The 22,635-nt window shown below is 44.0% G+C and overlaps 1 protein-coding gene across 4 annotated transcripts in view; it reads right to left on the reverse strand.

Moving 5' to 3' along the window:
- Positions 1-22,635, reverse strand: part of LOC115073684 (signal transducer and activator of transcription 5B) — a 226,170-nt gene that overhangs the window by 151,964 nt on the left and 51,571 nt on the right. The gene's annotated exons all lie outside the window — the stretch shown is intronic.

Genomic DNA, 22,635 nt, shown 5'->3' on the forward strand with positions numbered 1-22,635 from the left:
TTCTTCACGTGTTCAACCCATGAGTCATGGCAGATACCGAGCGTTTCAGATTTCACAATAACAGTGTCTAAAAACAGTCAGGAAGCACACATGCTTCAGCCTCTTAAATTCCCTGAGCCCTACTCCACCCCTTGCTCTCTTTTATGCCCTCCTCAGGACCATGTATGGAGTTGGGGGGGGGGGGATTGAGGGTAAGCCCCTCTCTCTCTAATGCAATTTCAGCTTTATGGGCATTGACAGCACTTTAACACCACAGTAGACTGCCTTACCTCTGGACAGTGTACATCACACATTAGTGGACTGCCTACCTATGCAGTTCACTTCCCAATCGGGGGGGGGGGGGGGGGAGGCTCCTGAACCCAGCTGGGCTTTCACACACTTATCCTATCCCAGCTGGTTCTGCCCTCCGGACTCTCCCCTGCCTTGCAGGGTTCAGCCCACAGAGCTCTCTCCCTCTGTGGGATTTAAGGTGGACCAGGCATCTAGTCTGGTCCTGCATACACAAAAAGGAGGAAAACAGGGTCATTCCATCACAGGGGGGAGGGGGGAAGGAGGAAAAGAAACTTCCTTCCTATTAGGTTCTGGAAAGAATGCATGGACTGGCCCGGAACCCGAAGAGAAGATGCCTAATACACAAGGGATGTGCAGACCCAAGATGTTCACAGTTTGGTTTGTTTTTTCGTTTAGGGGATTTTTTTTTTTTTTTTTAATCAAGATTTTGTATGTTTACTTTTTTTGGGTTGATTTTCCAAACCGAAACACCCCCTTCCCCACCCCCCAAAAAAAACCCAGAAACCTAACTGCAAAAGAAGACTGGTTTCCAGCAGGCCCAGGCCTTGGCATCTAGGCCCAACCTGAGATTGGGTTCCATCACTGGGGACCAGCCAGAGGTCTGGTCCTGGCAGAGAGGCCTAGGACCAGGCCACCCATCGTCTTTCTTCCACGTCCATTTGAAGGTCACATTTCAGTGATATCACTGTGGCATGTCCTTCAGGCAAACAGAAATATTGGGAGGCACTGCTAAGTCCTAAAACACCACCCGCAATAGAGTATAGTTCAATAAATTCTCTATCCCTGAACCACAGAGAAAGGCCACATAAGGCACCTTTATATTAAACTGGCAGGTCCTGAGGGTTTTTCCATTCTTCCCTTCCAAACTGTGTCCACCTCTCCTTCAAATATTTGGGGGTGGGGGCGAAGACATTCATGGTCTGCTCCTACTCTGGGCACTGTGGACGCTGCCCCATCTTCTGACTATTCTGGCAAACTTGCTTCTCTTTCTCGATTCTTAAACCCTTCCTTCCAATTCTCAACCAATTGATGTGACATTTCGACATTCCAAACTGTGAATATTTAACCTCATATCCTGACCAATTCTTGACACAATTGTGGAACCCTTGTTTTACCAAAACTAAGGACCCTAGATGGTGAAGTTCCTTTCTGGCCAAGGCAGAAAAGTCATTTTGCCCGGTTGCCTCTCCAGATTCCTGGATCAGCTTCACAGCTTCCCCAAAGAAACTCCACAATGTGTGTGGTCATATGTGACACATTCATGGAAGTAAATAAGAAACGGGCCAGAAAATCAGATGTTTGAGGCCAGCCTCACTAGGATTACCTTCACCCATGGCAATTTAATGGTATATATATATCCTCTCTGCCCCACCACTAGAGACCGGATGAAATAGTGGAGACATTTTATGTTCCACCTGATGCCCTTCCAAGCAGTCAATTGGAACTGTGATAACAAGGGTGGGATTGACCAGACGGAAGTGAGATTGAGAGACTTTCAGCTGGGAAAGCAGAACTGCTTTTACCTCTAAAGCAAACTCTGAGGTCTTTGCAATGTGCTGGATTAAATCCACTCAGTAGCTTGTTGCTCAGAACATCACAGTCAATGTACCACCCTGCTGGCATCTGTGGAGAAAAGAGAGCTGTCAAGGTACTGGTCCATCCTGCTTGGCCTCCAGCCCTCTGGACCACACATCACTAAAAAAAAAAAAAAAATTAAATAAATAAATAAATAAATAAATAAATAAATAAAATTTTAAAAAATGTACACACACACAAAAACGTGGGTGACATCAGAAGCCCATTATGAACAGGGAAAAATATACTGCCTTATTGCTGTGACTCTGGGCAAAGGAAATAAGGGGCCGAAGAAGAACAATTTAATTCTCGCTTCAGAACACTTGGCTCAGCCCTGCAAGCATGGCACCACCCTGCAGGAGCAGTTGTGTGAGCAGCTGACATCAGGCATACCCAGTAAAGTGCTTCAGGCCAAGTTTCTCTGCCGAAGAGAAAACAATCCATTAATACGGACTCGTCTGCAAAAATAAATAAATAAAATGATGGGCTTCTTTGTGGCAAATCAGGCCGGAGTTGAAAGAAGTAAAGAAGGCTTATGTAGTTGGCCCAAAACGGTATGCAGAGAAGGATTCCTCATCAGTGAGGAAGGGGGAATTCTTAATCTATTCAGAGGCTGGAATGGACATCCTCATCCTCTAGACTTGTTTACACAGTTAAAGGGGGGAGCGATGCATTCAAAAACAGACTTGAGGCAGGGATCTGCTGGATACTTCCAGGACATCCAGACTGGCCACTGTCTGACACAGGATGCTGGGCTCAATGGCTCATTGGTCTGACCTTGTGTAGCACAATTTATGTTCTCATGTGCTGGGCACTCTGGGGCTCCCCATGCACCACCAAGGCTGCAGGGCCTTAGGTGTTGATGTGCTATAAAATGTAAGAGGAGGGGGCATCTCAGCTCATTTGTAAATCAACACATCCGAAGCTGAAGCTGACAGGATGAGGAGCAGCGAGGGCCATCCCAGTGAGGGAAGCCAGAAGTAACGTCATTCCATCACCTATGTGCCATATAGCCAGCTTTACAAGCGCCAGAGGCTTCATCATCTGAACCAGAAGGTGACTCACCATGGAGACAGGTAAAAAAAAAAAAAAAATGTGAAAAGAGGAAACCACTGGCCAAATCTCCTTGGTGCAAGGAGATATGGATGAACAGGTTCCATATTCAGATGCATCTGGACACAGGAGTGATCATCATGGTGCCAACTGCAAATGTGTTCTACCAGCTGAGGAAGCTAGATGTAAACATGCACACAAGGTAGTGCATTAACCTGCTTAACTTCGTGGAAGATCAAACCAAATGCAAGGAATAGCAGATGACTGCTGGCATTCTTAGCAAACCAGGGCAAAATACACTTCTGGAATGCACTCAATAGAATTTGGACTGGGCTAGCCTGGCCAACCTTATACACAAGCCACACAGTGGGAACTCAACTGCTGTCAGACTTTGCTACTGTTTTTGAAGGAAAAAAAAAGAGAACTAAAAGTTATGAGGCAAACATTGCACTGAAGGGGAGGGGGGCCTGTTTCCCAGACTCTGCAAGAGCAGACTCGTGAATACCTTAAAAGAGAAGGTGTTCAATCAATTGGATCCAGTGGGGTGGGGGGAAATAAAATGAGCAAGCAGGTTGCATCTTTGGTTTGTGTGCCGAAATCAGCTGATTCAGTAAGGCTATGTGCAGACTATGACACTTAAGCCATTCAGAGGTGGAATCGTACCCTTGTCCTCTAGACTTGTTTGCACAGTTTGAGAAAGAAGTAATGTATTCAAAAATAGACTTTGGGCAGACCATCAACAAATTTCAGTGGTGCCAGAGGAACAGTGCTTCCTGGCTCTGAAGAGAGCCAAGGGCATTTATCAGTTTACTCAATTCCCTTGTGGGAGTGTTGGTCCCAAACGTTTTCCGGGACTCATGGACCAATTGCTGCAGGGTTTAGAAGGAGCAGTTTGCTATTTTGTTGATATTATTTGGTGACGGATTGCTCTCACTAGGAACACTGGTCCTGGGTGAGCCTCAACAAGTTTTAAGGATGTTGGTCTAAAGCCAACATAGAAAAATTTGATTTTGGCACCAAGGAAACAAGAGTACCTGGGACAGTTGGTTTCAACGCCTCAACAAATGTGACCAATGTGTTATTTTTAGCCCTATCTTCTCATCATGGTCATTTGGGGTTTTTTTTAATTTATATTTTATTGACAACATTTTATAACATAAAGCAAACATAATGCCCATATATAATATATTAAGACTGTACTCATAGTCTAACAAAGACCCCTCTTGCCTTGATGAGGCATTAAAAAGTCAGTTAGACCATTAATAAGAGTACACAGATACAATGCACAAACATCAACCCAGACTTAATTGCATATCCTTGTTCCCATTACCATCCCCCTCTCTAAACAACAGCGCCAGATCCCCCCTCTCCCACTCGCCATCCCTTGGTCAAATCCAAGACTTTGTATCATCAAAACAGATCTTGATTCCAACTTCTCAAACAGCTCCCAAATCTTGAAGAATGTGTGTCCCCTGTTTCTTCTTATTACTGTAAGATTTTTCATTTGATACACATCCAAAAGTCTTTTGTAAAAGGAAATCATACTCTGAGCATAGGCTTTCTTCCACAATGCAGCAATTTCACATCTTGCTGCAATTAAAATCAGGAGTATTTTTTTTTTTCTCTGTGGCCTCTTCAAATCTGTGCACCAAGCAAAAAAAAAAAAAAAAAAAAATTGGGGATTCCACTCCACTTTTATCTTGACCAATATCCCTAATAGTTTTTTGGCTCATCTTCCAAAAGTCAGTAACAGCAGCACAATCCCAACAAATGTGGTCCATTGTCCCCATACTTCCGCTCCCCCTCCAAGATTCATCTGACACACAATTGAAAAGGGGCAAGATAACACTGATAAGAATTTATAGGAGTTCTCTGCTAGATTTGCTGACACTGTTTTAACCTTCTCAACTTTGTGTCACACCAGTCGTCATCTAAAACACAACATGAGATTTCCAAGGCAATCTTATGTTTTAAGTTTCCACAGAGGTTGAGATGTAATTATTTTATTAATAATAAATAAATAGATAGATATAGAGATATATTATGCTTAAGACCACCAACCTTGGTGCATATTATTTCAAACTTCATTTTGCACCTGCTTAGTACAACTTTTCCTACAGTATGTTACAAGTAGTGTTGGACCTGCAAAAAAGTGAATAAATCTACATTCTGTAGAAGGTATCACATAAATGAGTGAAGCTTAACACCCCATTTTACCCACATAACTGCCCTTAAAGTAGTAAGACCTTGTGTTTCCCGTGTGGCGCCCCTCGTGGCTAGCGCTCCAGGCGGTTTCCTGATGCACTGGATCACTTATGTATGGCTTATACCATTTCAGAGTAAAAAATTAAAGAAAACCACTTATCTGATGATATTTATGCTTGTGACTGCTGATCATTTGCATTCTAAGCTTTTGATCTAGTGGAAGCTAAAATTCCAAGTTGCGTTCCAGCATTTAGATCCCAAGCATTGGTATGGATAGGGTTCCCCTTAATCCCCACTTGGCCTTCTAGTTGGCTTCAGTGGCAAGGGTCAACAACTCCCTTACTCTAACCAAAATAATTGTTAGTCTCCTCACCAGTCAGCCCGTTCTCCATTTTAAAAAATCCAATTACCAGAGGTATTCCTTCAACTGCTTTTATTTGTATGCTTCATATGTCCAATTTCAGGGAAAAAAAACCATAACTTTATTCTTCAGGTAGAAATGCAATTCTCCAGTAACTAATCACAGTCTGCACTATTGGGTTTGAAAACAAAAAAACAGTTGCAACTTCCAAAAGTAAGCTATAAAGACTCAGGTGAATTAGGTTTTACAAGATAGCAATTCTAATTCTGCTAGTACTGCTCTTAGGTAATTTGCAGTCCTTATACAGTCTGGGATTCTGGATAGCAAGGGGTTTCCCTTTATTTTTAGCTATAAAAGTTCAGTTTTACATAGACAATTAGCTTTCAGTTATGGGGAAGTTTCTATTCTGTTTGGCTCACTCTCAACTGGTGGTTTCAATTATATGGCCAACAGATGATAGTTTCATGTCTGTATAATCCTAATTCATTGATTTTACCAGTCAGTACCAACTTACTCATATGCAGATCCAAAGCCTGGCTAATCATTTAGCCAAAGCTTTTAGCTTTATAAAACCTATTCTTGATTACTCCTGTGCAGCTCCTAGATACAGCTTACTAACAGGCCGATATAGCAAAGTCCGCGGGAGAACAGGCGAACGCCCACTCTCCTGTGCGTGCGATTCAGTATTCAAATTAGGGCCAGCGGTAAAGAGAGGTAAAAAGAGGCGCTAGGGACACTAGCGCGTCCCTAGCGCCTCTTTTTGGACAGGAGCGGTGGCTGTCAGCAGGTTTGACAGCAGACGCTCAATTTTGCCGGCATCGGTTCTCGAGCCCGCTGACAGGCACGGGTTCGGAAACCGGATGCCGGCAAAATTGAGCGTCCGGTTTTCAACCCGCGAACAGACTTCAAATTTTTTTTAAACTTTTTGTAACTTTCGGGACCTCCGACTTAATATCGCCATGATATTAAGTTGGAGGGTGCACAGAAAAGCAGTTTTTACTGCTTTTCTGTGCACTTTCCCGGTGCCCAGAGAAATTAGCGCCTTTGGGTAGGCGCTAATTTCTTAAAGTAAAATGTGTGGCTTGGCTGCACATTTTCCTTTCTGAATCGCGTGGGAATACCTAATAGGGCCATCAACATGCATTTGCATGTTGCAGGCCCTATTAGGTTCGGGGGGGGGGGGGGTTTGGACGCACGTTTTTGACCCCTTACTGAATAAGGGGTAACGCTAGCGCATCAAAAACGTGTGTCCAATCGCGGGTTAACAATGCACTCCACCGGAGCGCACTGTACTGTATCAGCCTGTAACTGAGGAGAATTCTATTTCTGTGCAGGTTTGAAAGTACTACTGGATAATAAAGGATAACTCACACTGCTGCCATTACATGCATTCCTTCTACTTCACTGGGGACATCAGAGTATCCTGCAGCAGCAGCTGTACATTTTTGAACAAAACAAAACTAACCAAAATCAAAACAGGGTGCAGCATTTCCAGTTCCTGTCTTATCTGTCCCCCCTCAGGCCCCTCTATTCACCTCCCCCAAGGATTAGCAATTCAAACTCTCCTTTTTCACAGTAGGCATAGAAATAATTCACTTAGCTTCGTAGCTGAGCTGATAGGTAGATCTTGCCTTTGGGTCCTCCTCATCTTCAGTGCCTTTATCCAAGGTTAAAAGAAGGCCAAGTTTGCTTCCTCTCACAGGTGGGTCCTTTCTTTCTCCCCCAGCTCCATCTTGCTCCTTCACGTCTAGTTGTTCCCAGCTGCTTTCTTGCTGCCCCCTCCGTGGCAAGTTGTTCTCAGCCATCTCCTTCCTCAGCCCCTGCTCAGAGGCTCCACAAACCTCTTATAGCCCTTCCCCAAGTCTGGGAGGTGTTAACCAATTCAATTAGTCCTGAGCCAGGTGTGATGGCCTCTAGCCCAAGAAACTAGGCAGAGGCACCATGGGAAATGTAGTTCCCTGCATAGCTACTTTTGCTTTCCTCTATTTACCTAACCCTGCACTGCTCCTAGGGGTTTAACTGGGGATTCCTGCGCAGGGACTAAGCCACAAACTGGTGCATCACCACAGCATCTTACTGAAGTCAATGGGGGGAATATTTTCTCCAAGAAACCAAAGCCTTAGAACTCCAGTCCCAAAAGTTTTACTGTATGCCCTATAAATGGATTCTCTGGATATCTGTTGATTTGCTTCCCACTTTGGTATCCACAAATAATGATCAAGGGGGGTCTCACCTAGGAAATATTGCTCTATCCTAACCCAGTGTTTGGCCCTGCTCAAAATTTGAAATTTTGCTGCTTTATAATAAATTTTCACATTAGGAATCCCCCAACCCTCCCATTCCTCTAGGCCAGGGGTCGGGAACCCATGGCTCGCGAGCCAGATATGGCTCTTTTGAGGGCTGCATCTGGCTCGCAGACAAGTGTCGCCATACTTCGCGGTTCCCCGCTGACCCAGCTGCTCCCCGGTCCTCCGCCGCCCGGGCTTAAAATGCTGTCAGCCCGGGCGGAACGCGGCAGGACAGCTGGAGTCAGCGGCACCGGCGTGCTCTCTTCTCCCCCCCCCCCCCCCGCGGCCCGGAAGAGGAAGTGGAGAGCATCGGGTGCCTGCGCGGGAAGAAGAGACCACACTAGCGTGGTCTCTTCTTCCGCGCAGGCACCCGATGCTCACCACTTCCTCTTCCGGGCCGCGGGGGGGAGGAGAAGAGAGCACGCCGACTAGAGTCATCCGGGTGCCTGCGCGGGAGTCATCGGGTGTCAGCCGGGTGCCAGCGCTGGAGTCATCGGGTGCCTGCGCGGGTCTTCCCGCGCAGGCACCCGATGCTCTCCACTTCCTCTTCCGGGCCGCGGGAAGAGAGCACGGCGTGCTCTCTTCTTCCCGCGGCCCGAAGAGGAAGTGGAGAGCATCGGGTGCCTGCGCGGGAAGACCCGCGCAGGCACACTAGTGTCCGACGGGAAGAAGATTGCAGCGCGGCTCGGAGGAAAATGAAAATCTTCAACCGCGGCCGATGGGACTCCGCCTTCGCCTCCGCGAGGGCTGAAAATGAAGGAGGTTAGCGTTGGGAGGTGGCTGCTGCTGCCGCGAGTTCCCGGGGGGCGGGGGGAAGGGGGAGAGAGAGAGAGAGTGAATGAGCGAGATGTGTGTTTGAGATCCTGTGTGTGTGAGTGAGAGATTGCATGTATGTGAATGATTGAGAGCCTGTATATGTGAAAGAGAGTATGTCTGTGATTGAGATCCTGCCTGTGAGAGAGAGAGCATGAATGTAAGTTTACCATTGGGAACCTGTATGTGTAAGTTTGTAATTGAAAACCTGTTTGTTTGAAAGAGTATGTGTGTATGATTGAGATCCTTTGTGTGTGAGAGAGATCATGTGTATGTATGATTAAGAGCCTGTGTGTATAAGTAAGAGAGAGATCATGTGTGTCTGTGTCTGATTGACAGCTGGTTTAGGTGATGGAGCATGTGAGTATGTGATTGAGAGCCTGTGTTTAAATGAGAGAGAGAGACCATGTGTGTCTGTGTGATTGAGAGCTGATTTAGGTGAGGGAGCATGTGAGTATGTGATTGAGAGCCTGTGTTTAAATGAGAGAGAGAGACCATGTGTGTATGTGTGTGATTGAGAGCTGATTTAGGTGAGGGAGCATGTGAGTATGTGATTGAGAGCCTGTGTGTAAATGAGAGAAAGAGAGGACATGTTTGTAAGCATGTGAATGAGAGTCTGTGTGTGAGAGAAAAAGACAGCATGTATTTATGTGATTGAAAGCCTGTGTGTGTGTAAGCGTGAAAAGATAGACAGCATGTGTGTAAATGTGTAATTAAGAGCCTATATAAGTGAGAGAGAAAAAACATTTGTATATGTGAGTGACTGAGAGCATGTGTGTATAGGTGTGTCATTGAGAGCCAGTGTGAGAGAGAGCGCTGGTATGTGACTGAGAGAGGAGAAAGTTCCAAGCAAACCACCCCACCTCCTGCTAATTCAGAACAATCTCAGGACACCTGGATATCAAACGTTCCCAGGTATGCAGAGCAAAAAAATTTTTGTATCCTTATTATTTTTCATTACTGGATCTTTGTGTCTGCTATTTTGAAATATTTTGTTGGTATCTGGAAATGTTTTATATGAGTTTTTAATTATTGGATATTCCACTCATCAGCTGTTTCGAAATATGTTCTTTTTGTTAGTACAGTTTTACTGCTGATGATTTTATATTTCTTGATTTGTTTTATAAGGATGTGTGATGTTTCTTTTTTCCTTTGTTACACTGCATACAGAGACTCTGGCTTGTTGCAGTTTCCAATTCAGTTTTTGTCTGCATGCTTCTTGTTATGCGTTTTGGTCTCTTTATTCTATGTTAGGTGAGGGACAGCACGTGATTCAGGTGAGGTTTTCTGCTGGCGTGTAGTTTCTGTGTAGGACTCTATAGCAGCCTGACTTGGTCCGTTTTCCTAATAGGAGATGTATTGGTGTCTTAAGTCCTGGTGTAATATTTTCAGAGACTTATTGTACTTTAAAAGTGTGATCTTACATAAAATGCACACATTTACTTGTATTTAGTTTTAAACATATTGTATGGCTCTCATGGAATTACATTTTAAAATATGTGGCGTTTATGGCTCTCTCAGCCAAAAAGGTTCCTGACCCCTGCTCTAGGCCAAGTCAATATTTCCCACTCTTAACTGAGGAGGTCGCCTCCTCCAAATGAAACTCAGAAAAACTATTTCCAAATCTCATTCAGCATTATTTAAGGTATCTCAATGGGAAGAGTCTGGATGAGATAACATAACCTGGTAAGATATCCATCTTTTAGGCTTCTATTCTACCCAGCCATGTAAGATTGGAGTCTGTCCACAGATGAAGAACATTATAAAATATCATTAAGCAATAGATTATAATTAAGATGGCAACACTTGCTATCTGCTGTCATCTTTACTCCCAGATATTTCAAGTAGTCACTTGCCCAAGGAATTCTACTTTGTACGCTCTCAACCGCCACTTTAGATAGGTTAATTTTTAAAACTTCTGATTTTCCCCAAACTAACTTTAAATCCTGCAACTCTGCTATAAGATTTGCTCAGCACAAGAAGTGGGCATGGCTACATGGGGTTTAGATAAGGAGGATTTAACACGTCACCTGCAAACAAGGAGATATTCTTTCCTCCTCCCCCCCCCCCCCCCCCCAATCACCCTAATCCCGGTAATGTCTGCCTCTCGACGTATTTTGGCCGCCATGACTCTGCTGCCAATGGAAAAAGTAAAAGAGCAAGAGGACATCCTTCTATTGTCCCTCCCTCCCCCCCAGCCTGAAATGTTCTGAATAGCTCTTCCACTAACTATGAAAGACTTCAGGTGAAGCTTACAGCTTACAGGTCCCTATGTACAAAAAAACAAAAAACAAAATAAAAAAATACAAAACAAATACTTACTCCCATCCCAAATTTCTCCAGGACTTTAAAAAGAAGTTGCCAACCAATTCAATCAAAAGCTTTTTTCAGCATCAACTGCCAGGAGCATAGAAAGAACTTTATTCTTGTGGGCAGTCCAGACCCAACTAAGGGCTCTCTCTTGATGTTATCTGATGTTTCTATGCCAGGTACAGAAAGGAGCAGGGACTGCGGTCAGTTTTGCTGGTTGGCGTTTTGAACATTCACACACAAGTTGTTTCTGTACAGCTGGCAAAATATTGCAAATTACTGGATGAAACAATATTACTGATCTGAATATTGGAGCCCCTGAGGCAGCGGCTTAAGAGCCGCGAAACTTGGCCTGAGTCGGGCAATTTTATTTGACACGTCTCTGCATCAATAAAGTTTTGAAAAAGAATCAGGCATCTATTCTTCTGTGTTCACCTATCGGTATCATAGATCGCCTACCCATTTGCTTTCTTGGACCAGGTATAAATTGGGACTGGTCGTCTTTAATCAATTCCAGAGCCATCCCCACCAATCTATCTGATAATATTTTTGCCAGGATATCGACGTCAGTTTTGAATGACAAAATAGGCGCACAAGACCCGCGAGGAGTTTGTTGTAATAGTGGCTTTCAGCGACCGTGGAAGTTCGACCCCCCTGCAGCATTCGATTAAAAGCTGCCTTCAGGGGAATAGCCAGTAAAACTCCAACGTGCTTATAAAAAACATGCCGTAAAGCCATCAAGCCCTGGTGACTTATCTACTTTTAGCTTCTATTATGGTTGCAAGGAATTTCCCTATCTAGCCTCTTTTGCTGCTCCTGAGTCAAAACTGGCAATTCTTTGGCCTCCAAGTTAGACTCTATATCTTTAAATTATCTCATCAAGTAAGTATAACTCCTGGAAAAAAGAATATCTTGCTCAGTCTTGATGGGATCAAACCATAATCCGCCCCCTTTTTCTCCTATCTGTGCAATCTGAGTTCAGGCCACTTTCTGCTCTAGAATCCTTGTTACCATACTCATAATAGGATTGTTTAACCTGTTGCAACTGATAAAATAATAGCAACTAGAAATAAAATTTTACATCTCCCCTTTCTTTTTCTAATTTACCCTAGTACACATGTGGATCCACTGCCTTTATGCTTTTCCTCCAGAACTTTAATAGACTAACAAAGCATTAGCCTCCTTAACTCTCGTTTCTTTCTGGATGCCCATAATATCAGTTTGACCCTTACAACAGCTTTTAGGAAATCCCAGATAATATAAGGTTTAATTTCACTAGTGCCACTGACAATCAGGTATGCCCTGACCTCCCCCTCTAAAGTTTGCCAACATGAGGGCATCGTTTAACCTCCATACTTTCCTAAACCTTCGCAGCTTGAGTTCCAATAGTTTCATTCGGAGCATGATCTGGTCATGTTATATCTTCTGTATGTCAGCAGACTGAACTTTCCCCACCATTGATGATGTCAACAATAATCAATCTATCCTAGAATAAATCCCTTGGGGGCAGAATAATAAGTGTAATCTCTATGACCAGGATTCGGCATTCTCCACACATCCAACAAATCCAGGGTTTTGATCATGTCATTCAATTTCGCTCTCTGTTTGCTTTTTACTATTCCTATCCGGGTTTACCTAGCTCTGGTTTTAATTATCAGATTAAAATCTTCCCCCACTATCAAAGGCTCATTTGCAAAAGGTAGAAGCAACTCTGGAACCTCATCACAAAACCTCCCTTGTTCATAATTTGGTGAATACAAAGTTTGCTATAGTAATCAAAATTCCTTCAGTGGTCATACTCAAAAAGGGGAATACTACCAACCCCTATCCCTTTCACCCTCATTCACTACAGCGTTCAATCTTCTGTGCCCCAGCACAGCCACTCCACAACATTTATTCTTTAAACTGTCTGAAGCTACCACCATCTGATTGTAATCCCTGTACCTCAACAGCCTTTCATCCACGTCAGAAGAGTTTCCTGAATTAGCATAATATCAGCATTTAGTCTAGACATTTCTTTAAATAATAGCTGTATTTTTATGGGAAGATTTAGCCCCTTCATGTTCTATGAGACTTTTTTTTTTTTTACCTGCATTGACACAGCCACGACACACCAACCTCCACTGCCACACAAAGAACCCACTCCACTCCCTCTACACTGCTTAATACCCATCCCAATCCTCCCCCCACCCTCTACCCTTCTTCCCCTCCCAAAATATGTCTGCCACCTACAAGCCCAGCAGAAGTAACTCCTACAGGGAAACAACCTCATAGATCAGATGGATCAGCACAAACATAAATCTTGGTCCAAGCAGACTCCATAAACAGAATGAGAAAACAACAACAACTTGCTTATAGCATCCAAATTCCTAACAAAAATCACTTAGTTCCAAAGTCATAAGCTTTCCAGAGTTAGAACGGCTGCCTGCTGAGAAAGCTTGGTAGGATTCTTCAGCCTCTGCCACCACAACAGACTTTCTATAGCTTAAGAAGCCTCATCGTTACTGCAACCGTTCCTGACATCCAGATCTTGCTGGTGGCATTTGCTTCCCCCACCAGGGCTCATTGCTGTTTTGCGAACTCTCTCCTCAGGTAAGCATGCTGCTGCCGTTTTGCTTGACTCCACCAGTTCACAAGCCAGGCCTGCCCTTCCAGGTGGGCTATGCTTCTTCACGTGTTTTAATGCTGAAAGACGTCCCCGCTGGCTGGAAAAAGACGGACCAAATGGAAACAAGCGGTGATGATTCCTAAACGTTTCCACCCTTGAACTTTGCCGTTATTTCCTCCCTCTCTCTTTGCTGCAAAGCTGCAGGTGTTAGATCACTAAATATTTCCAGATTAAAACATCCTCCTAACAGAAGGATCCAAGGCTTCTCACTTCAGCCATCATTTGTTCCTTTATAGGAAAATCTCAAAAGCAGGCAACATCATCTCAGATTATGCTATTTCCCTGTGAGCCCAAACACTATGTACCCTCTCAATGTTTGTTTGTCCTAAATCTGAACTAGACTCATCCTTTTCCCCACTGTCTGAAACTGCGCCATTCAATTTTGATTTTTGTATAGTAGCTTTACAATCCCTGCTCTCACTTGAATTTGGGAAGCCCCCAAATTCTCATTTTATTGCACCTCCAGTTTATCAAGTGGTCCTCGTTATGTCAGTAAGTTTTGAGACAGCATAAAAATGCCTAATGCATTTCTGTCCCCTGTGAGGAAGCATACAGCAATTGAAGCATTTGGGTTGTGGTTTTTTTTTCAAAACAAAGGGAAGCAAAATTGGAAATTGTGTTGAAATTTCCTGTTTTGTTTCAAATGAAAGCGCATCCCTAATGTTTTCTTGAATTCTGATTCTGACATTATCTCCACCCCCTATAAGAGGAGACTGTTCCATGCATCCACCACCCTTTCTGCAAAAAAGAAATATTTCCTTAGATTATTCCTAGGTCTACCCCATTACACCTTCGTTCAAGAGTCTCCTACTGAAAGAAGCTTGCTTCACTCGAGGTATTTAAATATCTTTACATTTCCACTTTCCCTCCTTTCCTCTGGGACATGTGTGTTTAGATGTTCAAGTTTGACCCTCACATGCTTTATGATGAAGACCATTTCGGTAACTGCCCTCTGAACAGATTCCATCTGGTTTATATACTTTTGAAGGTGCAGTCTCCAGAATGGTACACAGTACTCCAAATGAGGTTTCAGATACTTATACAGAGGCACTATTGCCTCAATTTCCTTGCTGGTTATTCCTCTCGCTATGCATGTAAGGCAACAGCAAAGCTAGAAAGATACTTATCTACCTGTTTGAACACCTTAAAATAATTAGATATGATCACCCCCAAATACCACTCTTGTTTTGTGCACAGAATCACCTCACTCCCTAAAATGTACGGCTTCCTTGGTTTTTGCAACCAAAAAGCTTGACCCAGCAATTTTTAAGCATTAAATCTTGGCCACCATATCAAAAATCTCAAGGTGGGCAAGGCCCCGGGTCCCGACGGCCTTACGGCTAAATTTTATAAACTTTATGGCCCAGCTGTAGTTACTCACCTTCAGAACCATTTCAACTACCTTCGTGAAGGGGGAGCCCTATTACCTGACTCCAATAAGGCCGGCATCTCTATTATCGCTAAACCTGGTCGCGATCCAACCCTGTGAGCCTCATACAGACCAATCTCTCTGATCAACTTAGATCTTAAACTATTAGCTAAAATTCTCGCTGACCGTATGAATGGTTTCATTGGTCAGATCATTCATCCGGATCAAGCCGGCTTTATACCCGGTCGCATGGCCTGTGACAATGTGCGTAAGATCATAGATATCCTATGGGGCATCTCTAAACAGGACCTGGCCCATGTACTTTTAGCTATTGACGCCGAAAAGGCATTTGACATGGTGCACTGGCCTTTCCTGTTTGGGACCCTCACACACATGGGTTTCGGCCCTTTTTTCTACAATTGGATTCAGGCTCTTTATTCCTCCCCCTCTGCCTGTCTAAAAATAAACGGTACTTATTCAGATTCCTTCGTAGTTCAGAGGGGCACCAGGCAGGGATGTCCCCTTTCCCCTCTGCTGTTTGCCATTTTCCTGGAGCCCATGGCCATACATATCAGACGTAATTCCCGTGTTCAAGGATACTCCTTAAACTCTCATCAATATAAGTTGTCCTTATTTGCCGATGACATTATGTTTACGGTGAGTAATCCCTCACAATCCCTAAAGGAAATTGAAAGCGAGCTTGCCCGTTTCAGTACTGTATCTGGTTTTAAGATAAACTGGGATAAGTCTGAAATTCTTAATATCTCCTGCTCTCCAGAATTGGTTCAGACCCTCCAAAGTTCCCATCCTTTTAAATGGGCCCCTGCTAAATTAAAATATCTAGGGGTTAATATTGGCAGAGACCTTTCTAATTTATTCCAGCTTAATTACACCCCTCTTATTCAAAAACTAGATCACGATTTTATCCGATGGAACTCCCAACCCTTGACCTGGCTGGGTCGTCTTGCCACCCTCAAAATGAATGTTCTCCCTAGGTTCTTGTACCTCTTCCAAACATTACCTATTCCGCTCCGACCAGATATCTTGAAAACCTGGCAACGGAAGTTACTACGGTTTCTATGGAGGTGCAGACCCCCTCGCGTGGCCCGAATGGTTCTTTACCAGTCTAAAGCGCAGGGTGGTTTAGCTCTTCCCAACTTACTTTGGTACTATGGGGCTGCCCAACTACGGCCTCTCATTGATTGGCATCGCCCACTCGACGGCAAGCTCTGGGTCCAACTTGAACAATCTTGGCTATCTACCATGCCTTTGTCGGCGTTGATATGGCAACCCAATAAAACCTGGAGGTCGCCTTTGACTCTTACCCCCTGTGCTCGTCAATCTCTCAACGTATGGCGCCAGTGGAAACGTCAGCTGGTGGGCCCGGAGCTCTACTTTTTACAGAGTTCTCTCTTCCATAATACTCTATTCCCACCGGGCCTTCCACGTCATGCCTACTCCACCTGGAAGACAAGAGGCATTTCCACATTCTCCCAGGTATTTCACCACGACTCACTTCTCTCCTTCACTCAACTGCAGGACATTTTTCATCTTTCCAGTGCCGAATTCTTGCCTTACATGCAACTGCGCCATTTTCTACTTCAACTACAATCTCAGGGGCAGCTATCGACCCGGCGCTCTCTTTTTGAAGGCTATTGCTCCAATACTCAACCACCCAGAGGACTTGTCTCTAAACTCTATAAGCTATTGGCGTCACGCCCTGCGATCAAACCGGCGCACCTGAGAGCCTGGGAAGCGGACCTGGGCAGATCCCTATCTGATGAAGAATGGGACATTGTCTTTCTCCGAATGTCGCGGGGTCTGGTCTCCGCTCGGATTTTGGAGGCCAACTACAAGCTACTATATAGGTGGCATTTTACCCCAATCCGTCTCCATCGCTTCTCAACCAGTCATGATCCCAGTTGTTGGCGCAACTGTCGTCACTTAGGTACTTTCCTTCACATGTGGTGGGACTGTGTTTCAATACAGAAAGTTTGGACCTACGTTTCGCAGACAGTTTCCGGGATCCTGGGCCGGACAATCATCCTTAAACCTGCTCAGGCTCTTCTTCATCTTCCTGATGACCTTCCAGCTCCCGCGCAGACATTTCTCCAGCTGGTATGCACGTCTACTGCCATGGAAATCGCTTACTCATGGAGGAGAGTACAACCGCCTACGCCCACTGAGATCTTGTCACGTTTAGATAGGACGTGTACTCTATACCGACTAACAGCGTTTAAATATCATCGCCTCTCTAAATTCTATCAAATCTGGAATCCCTACATTTCCTGGAGGCCGCTACCTCTACCGCCACTTTCCTACCATTCCTGAATGCCAGAGTGGACACTGCAAAGCTTGGTGGACACTGACATTTTCTCCATCCTCCATGCAAGCATGTTTTTTCGGACTTTTTCCTTTTCTTGTTTTTATTTTTCTTGTTCTTATTTCTCATCACATATATTTTATCTTGTGATAATGAGTAGCATGACGGGGGGAGGGGGGGGAGGGTGACTATTGTACCTCTTGTAAATGTTGCCATGTACCCATTATTCTTGTATTTCTTGTTTCCTACTTGTACTGTTGTTGGTCACGGCAATAAAAAAAATTATAAATTAAAAAAAAAAAAAAAAATCTTGGCCACCAGAGTCTCTAGATCATCTCTCAAGCTTCTCTAGATCCCTCTTATGTTTTCCACACCTTCCAAGGTGTCTACCCTGTTGCATAGTCTAGTATTATCTACAAAAAAAAAAAAGACAATTCTTTCCTAATAGCCCTTCTGCAATAATTGCTTAAGAAAATGTTGAACTGAACAGAAGAGAACCAGGACCACTCCCTGCAGCACACTGCCGGTATCCCCCCTTTCCTTAGTGTGTAGACAAAGTTAACTTCATCTTTTGTCACCTCCCACTCAAATATTTCTAACTCATACTTAGGGCATTCAATTTGTTTTTTAAGTTGCCTATGCAGAACAGTGTCAAAGGCCTCGCTCAAATCCAAGTACACTGCATCTAGTGCTCTCCCCTGATTTAACTTTCCGGCCTCCAGAAATTGCACTATCCTGTTTTACAGCAATTTCATTAAGTTGCTTAGCGTCAAGGTCAGACTAACCAGCCTGTAGCTCCCTCCTTACTTTCACTTTTGTGCAAAGAAACCACTTCTGGCTGTCTCCAGTCCTTTGGAGCCACTCCTTACTCTAAAGCAGCACTGAAAAAAGTCAGACAGCAGAGCTCTCAGAACTTCCATAAACTCCCTTAATACCCTCGCTCGTATCCCCGTCTGGCCCCATTACTTTATCTACTTTTAGTTTTATTAGCTGCTCTGCAAACACAGTTTTCTGAAAATTGTCTGAGGTCTACCTCACTTCTATTCCTATTTGTAGCAGTTTTCTGTGGTTCTACTCCAAGTCTATGCTCGGTGGACACTGAACAGAAGAATTTAAAGTAATCCCACGTTCTCCTTGCCAGCCTCTCTATATTTCCTCCCCCCTTCACCTTTTGAGTTTTACAATTCCATTTTTACACTTCCTCCTGTCACCAAAATATCTTTAAAAAAAGTCTTGCGCCACCTGCATTAGTATTTTTTCTTCCATTTGCGCCTTCACTTTCCTAACTACTTCCCCAGTTTTTCTTTAGCTTTTCCAGATATATTGTTTCCCCATCTCCCTCTTTCTTGCGATTTCTTGTAAGTTTTGAACACTAAACTTTTTTCCCCCCCTTTTTCAGCCATCATAGCAGCCTCTTTTTCCTATTACCTTTATGGACTTTCTTAGCAAAAAGGTTTGTTACCTGTACGATATCTTTTAGTCTCTTTCATGTTTCAGCTGCTTGTTTAAACATCATTTTATATGGCATGAATGCTGGAGAGGGCCGCTAGTGAGTGAATATACAGACACTTCCACACACCTGTCTAAGAACTCACGGACTACCTGCCTCTAATCTAGCAGCGGTGCTCAAACTGCTGCTCCGTGGTCCCCACACCACCCCCACTCCCCCAACAGGGTGTCCAGGATATCCCTAATGAATATATACATATATAGGCAAAATATATATAAAAAAAAAAAAAGGGAACATTTCCTTATCCATTTAACTTGAAGAGATGAAAAGCCAGTTCATAGCCTATTAGACACACCATGAGGACTCTGTTGTGTCACATCAACTTGCCAAAACATTTCTAAATTATAACTGGCAAAAAAAAAAAATTCATAACATCTTTAAGTGTCCATGTGCTTGAAAAGTGTTATTCCAAAATGCATATACTTAGTGTAACTTATTTCCTAAATTATTAAACTAGATTAAAAAATGTATATGAACACTCAGTGCCATCTCATCCTAACAAAGGCTTCTGTTTCGCTGCAACATGCTGAAACACTTCTCTTACAGTTTATCATAATTCTTATCCATAGAATCTGTTATCACCATCAGTTTACTTCTAAATGTGGCACTAGCTAACTTACTCAGATCAGATTGCAACATATATCATGTGTATACATTAGAGATATACATAGATGTGCATTGGCTCTAGTGTTTGCAAATATAAGCCATGTGTATTTATTAGGGATATCCTGATAACCAGACTGCCCACAGGGGTCTCCCTCTCCCTAAGGATCAGTTTGAGTACCCTTAGCTATCATTCTCAGCAAAAAAAACCCCAAAAAAACCCAATAATAATAATAATGCATAGTGAAGGGGCACTTTGGAAGTTGAAGGCGAGTTACAGATCAGGTAGAATATGTATTTACATCCTTCTAAGCAAAGGCACACGGACAGACAGGGTGATATACAGCAATCAGAATATGATGTGCTGGAGACTGAATGAGCCCAAGTCCTGGTTTTACTTCCACTCTAACTTCGAGTTTCTCAAGAAACGCAGACACAAAAAGAGGCTGAATAAGCACACTTGTAAGCGGCGGTACCAAGATTTCAACTAGCAGCCAGGGTCAAAGCCTTGACGATTAACACACTACCACCCATAAAATACTCTGTGTCCGTTACCATGTGTCCAATACATGTACACGTATTTTAAAAAAAAAAATGCAGGAACTATAAATCCATTGATGCAATGGATGGTAAATCAAATGGACTTTCCCCGAGTTCACGCACAACATGAGAAAACAGGAGATCAGAAGACAAACCACGCTGTCCTCAGAAACCCAGAAGTACTGGCCAACTAATAGGACACCATCAAACACATTATTATTATTGTCATCATTTACAGTGCACTAAGCAGCTCGCACAACACTTTACAGAGACACAAAACACAGTGCCTGCTCCTTGGAGCTTATAAGCTAGTCAGGATGGACAGGCATTACATAGGAAAGTACAAGAGCAGGATACTACAAAGGAACGCACAAGCGAGCTGCAAAAATTAGATACATATTGAGGAAGTACAAACAAGAGCAGAGTATTTAAATAAAATACAAAATCTAGTGCTCTCCACCCATGTGTAACCAAGATATAAAGAGCCCTGGCCTGGACCAAATGAGAAATTAAATTGATGACCTCTCTTGTGTCAAGTTGTGGTCAGGCAGTGCGCCCGCATGAGCATAGAGGAGGGGAAGAGAGCCGATTACTGTAAGTGACGCTGCACAGGAAACCCCGGAGTACTGGTCTCGCTATGAGAGAGCGCCAGCAAAACACTGGCCACCAACAGAAGGATGCCAGGCTGCGGCCTGAGAGCAGGATAACTCTGTACAGCAAAAGTTTGGTCTTGAGTCATCAATACAATGCTCCCCCCCCCCCCCCCCCCCGGGCATTCTTTTATTACTGGCTCCTGCCTTCTCTCTCCTCTTCCCCCCCCCCCCAACCTTGTTTATGCATAAGCCTCTGCAGCAAGAGCCTCCCTTTTGGGAAGGGGCAGCCAACATCCAAGTTCCTCTCAGATCAGTCCTTGCTCCCATCCATACAAGAGAGAGGGGGGAGAGAGAGAGAGACAGACACACACACACCCCCACCCACCTCTGCAGTTTCTTCCTGTTTCTTTGTACTTTGTAGCTCAAATGGGAACCAGGGCCGGGTTCTGCTGCCTTTGTTTGTGACCGTCTGGGGATTTATTTATTTATTTTTTGTTATCCCCTCCCCAACTCACCTCGCCTTAATGAGTGGAGCTACCGTTCTCAGCCGGGGAGCATGCACCTGGGCTCTCCACAGAACCCTGAAATCATGAGCCCTAAATCCAGCCACTAGATGTCACAATTGTACAATGACTGGGACTCCCTACCTACGCCCCCCCCCCCCCCTTCCCTTGCAATTGAAGGCTGTAAAATGCTGATTCCACAGCATCTCCAGCCTCCACCCATCTTGGATGCAGAAGAATCAAACCCAGATTCTCCACACCGCAGCCCACACCACCACTACCAAGCCACTGGGCCGGCCCAAGACTTCACATTTCTGACGGGTTTCGCACCTAATTATTTTCTTAAAAAGGTACATAATAAATGTATATGCAGAGTCTAAATACACTTAAAATAACTGCAGACAAAATGGACTGGCAGCAAGTTTATTTTCTTTGTATTAGCAAAGAAGGTTGTGCAATACCCTTTTATTGGATTAAGTTGTGCATTTCTTTAACATGCAGTTAGAGAGAAAGAATATTGTGTTAGCTCAGCAAGCTTGCATCATTTGTTTTTAACTTTATATTTATTCAGTTATAGCATTATATCTAAACAAGGTAAATGCACTTGTGCAGAAAAAGAATCTTGTCAGTTTCACCTACCAAAAGTCAGAGGACCTGCATAAGCATAAACTTTTGCAAACAAACATTCTACAAGTCCACAAAGCCAAGGGAATACAAATCCATGATACAAAAGAGGAAATACACAAAAGCAATGAGGAAATTAAAGTGGCTCTCATCTCAGCATTATAATTAAATGGGTCTGAGGTAGTGTCAGGATTCTTATTACTAATAAAGACAATTAACTTTATTAATTAATAAAATTAATAAAGGCAGAAATTGTTATAAATGATGCAAGGTTCATCTAATCTGTCCCATCTTCAAGGTTTGCAAAATCCACATGCCATCACAGCACAGGGTTTAATGGGGCCCAGAGGAGAGGGGGGGGGCTGCATTTTCGGCCCTACTGGGCACTGGAGGGAGTTATTTCAGCCCAAAATAATGAGGTCCTGGGAGACAGCAGCACAGTGTCTTGAGGAGGAGATGGAGAGGGCTGCAAAGGATGGGGGGTGGGGGGGGGGGGGAAGAGGGGCACTGGATGGGAAAGGCTGAAAGAGGAGGGGAGAATGGAGGGCGAGAGGCTGGGGTGGTTAGTACACTGCTTCCCCGCAATTTAGTTTTGAGGGGGATTTTTCGAATCCCTGCCCATTCTCCCCCTCCTACTGCAGTACTGCAAACCCTGCTTCTCTTCCAGGTTTGCTCTCACTTCCCACCATGAATCCTGTTTTGGTCTCCACCATCTTCAGGGTCACTGTTCCATGCATTCCTCACCCTTTCTGCGGGCTTCCTCATGTTACTGTTGAGCCTCTCCCCTTATAACCTTAAAAAAAAAGGCAGGAGGTTTAATCCTCCTGTTTTGGGCATGGTCGGAATGCAGTGTGTTCCTCCCCCATTTACTGCACTGATTCTCAGCCTCAGGCCAAAAGGACAAGGGACAAAAGCACCCAGCTTAGACCCTGCGCTTGGATCTTTGCCAAAGAGACCAGACACGATCTCCTTGCTCTACAACTTCCTTTGTACTAAAGAAAACACA

This window comes from Rhinatrema bivittatum, chromosome 12 (assembly GCF_901001135.1).
Source record: "Rhinatrema bivittatum chromosome 12, aRhiBiv1.1, whole genome shotgun sequence".
NCBI classification, from domain to species: Eukaryota; Metazoa; Chordata; class Amphibia; order Gymnophiona; family Rhinatrematidae; genus Rhinatrema; species Rhinatrema bivittatum.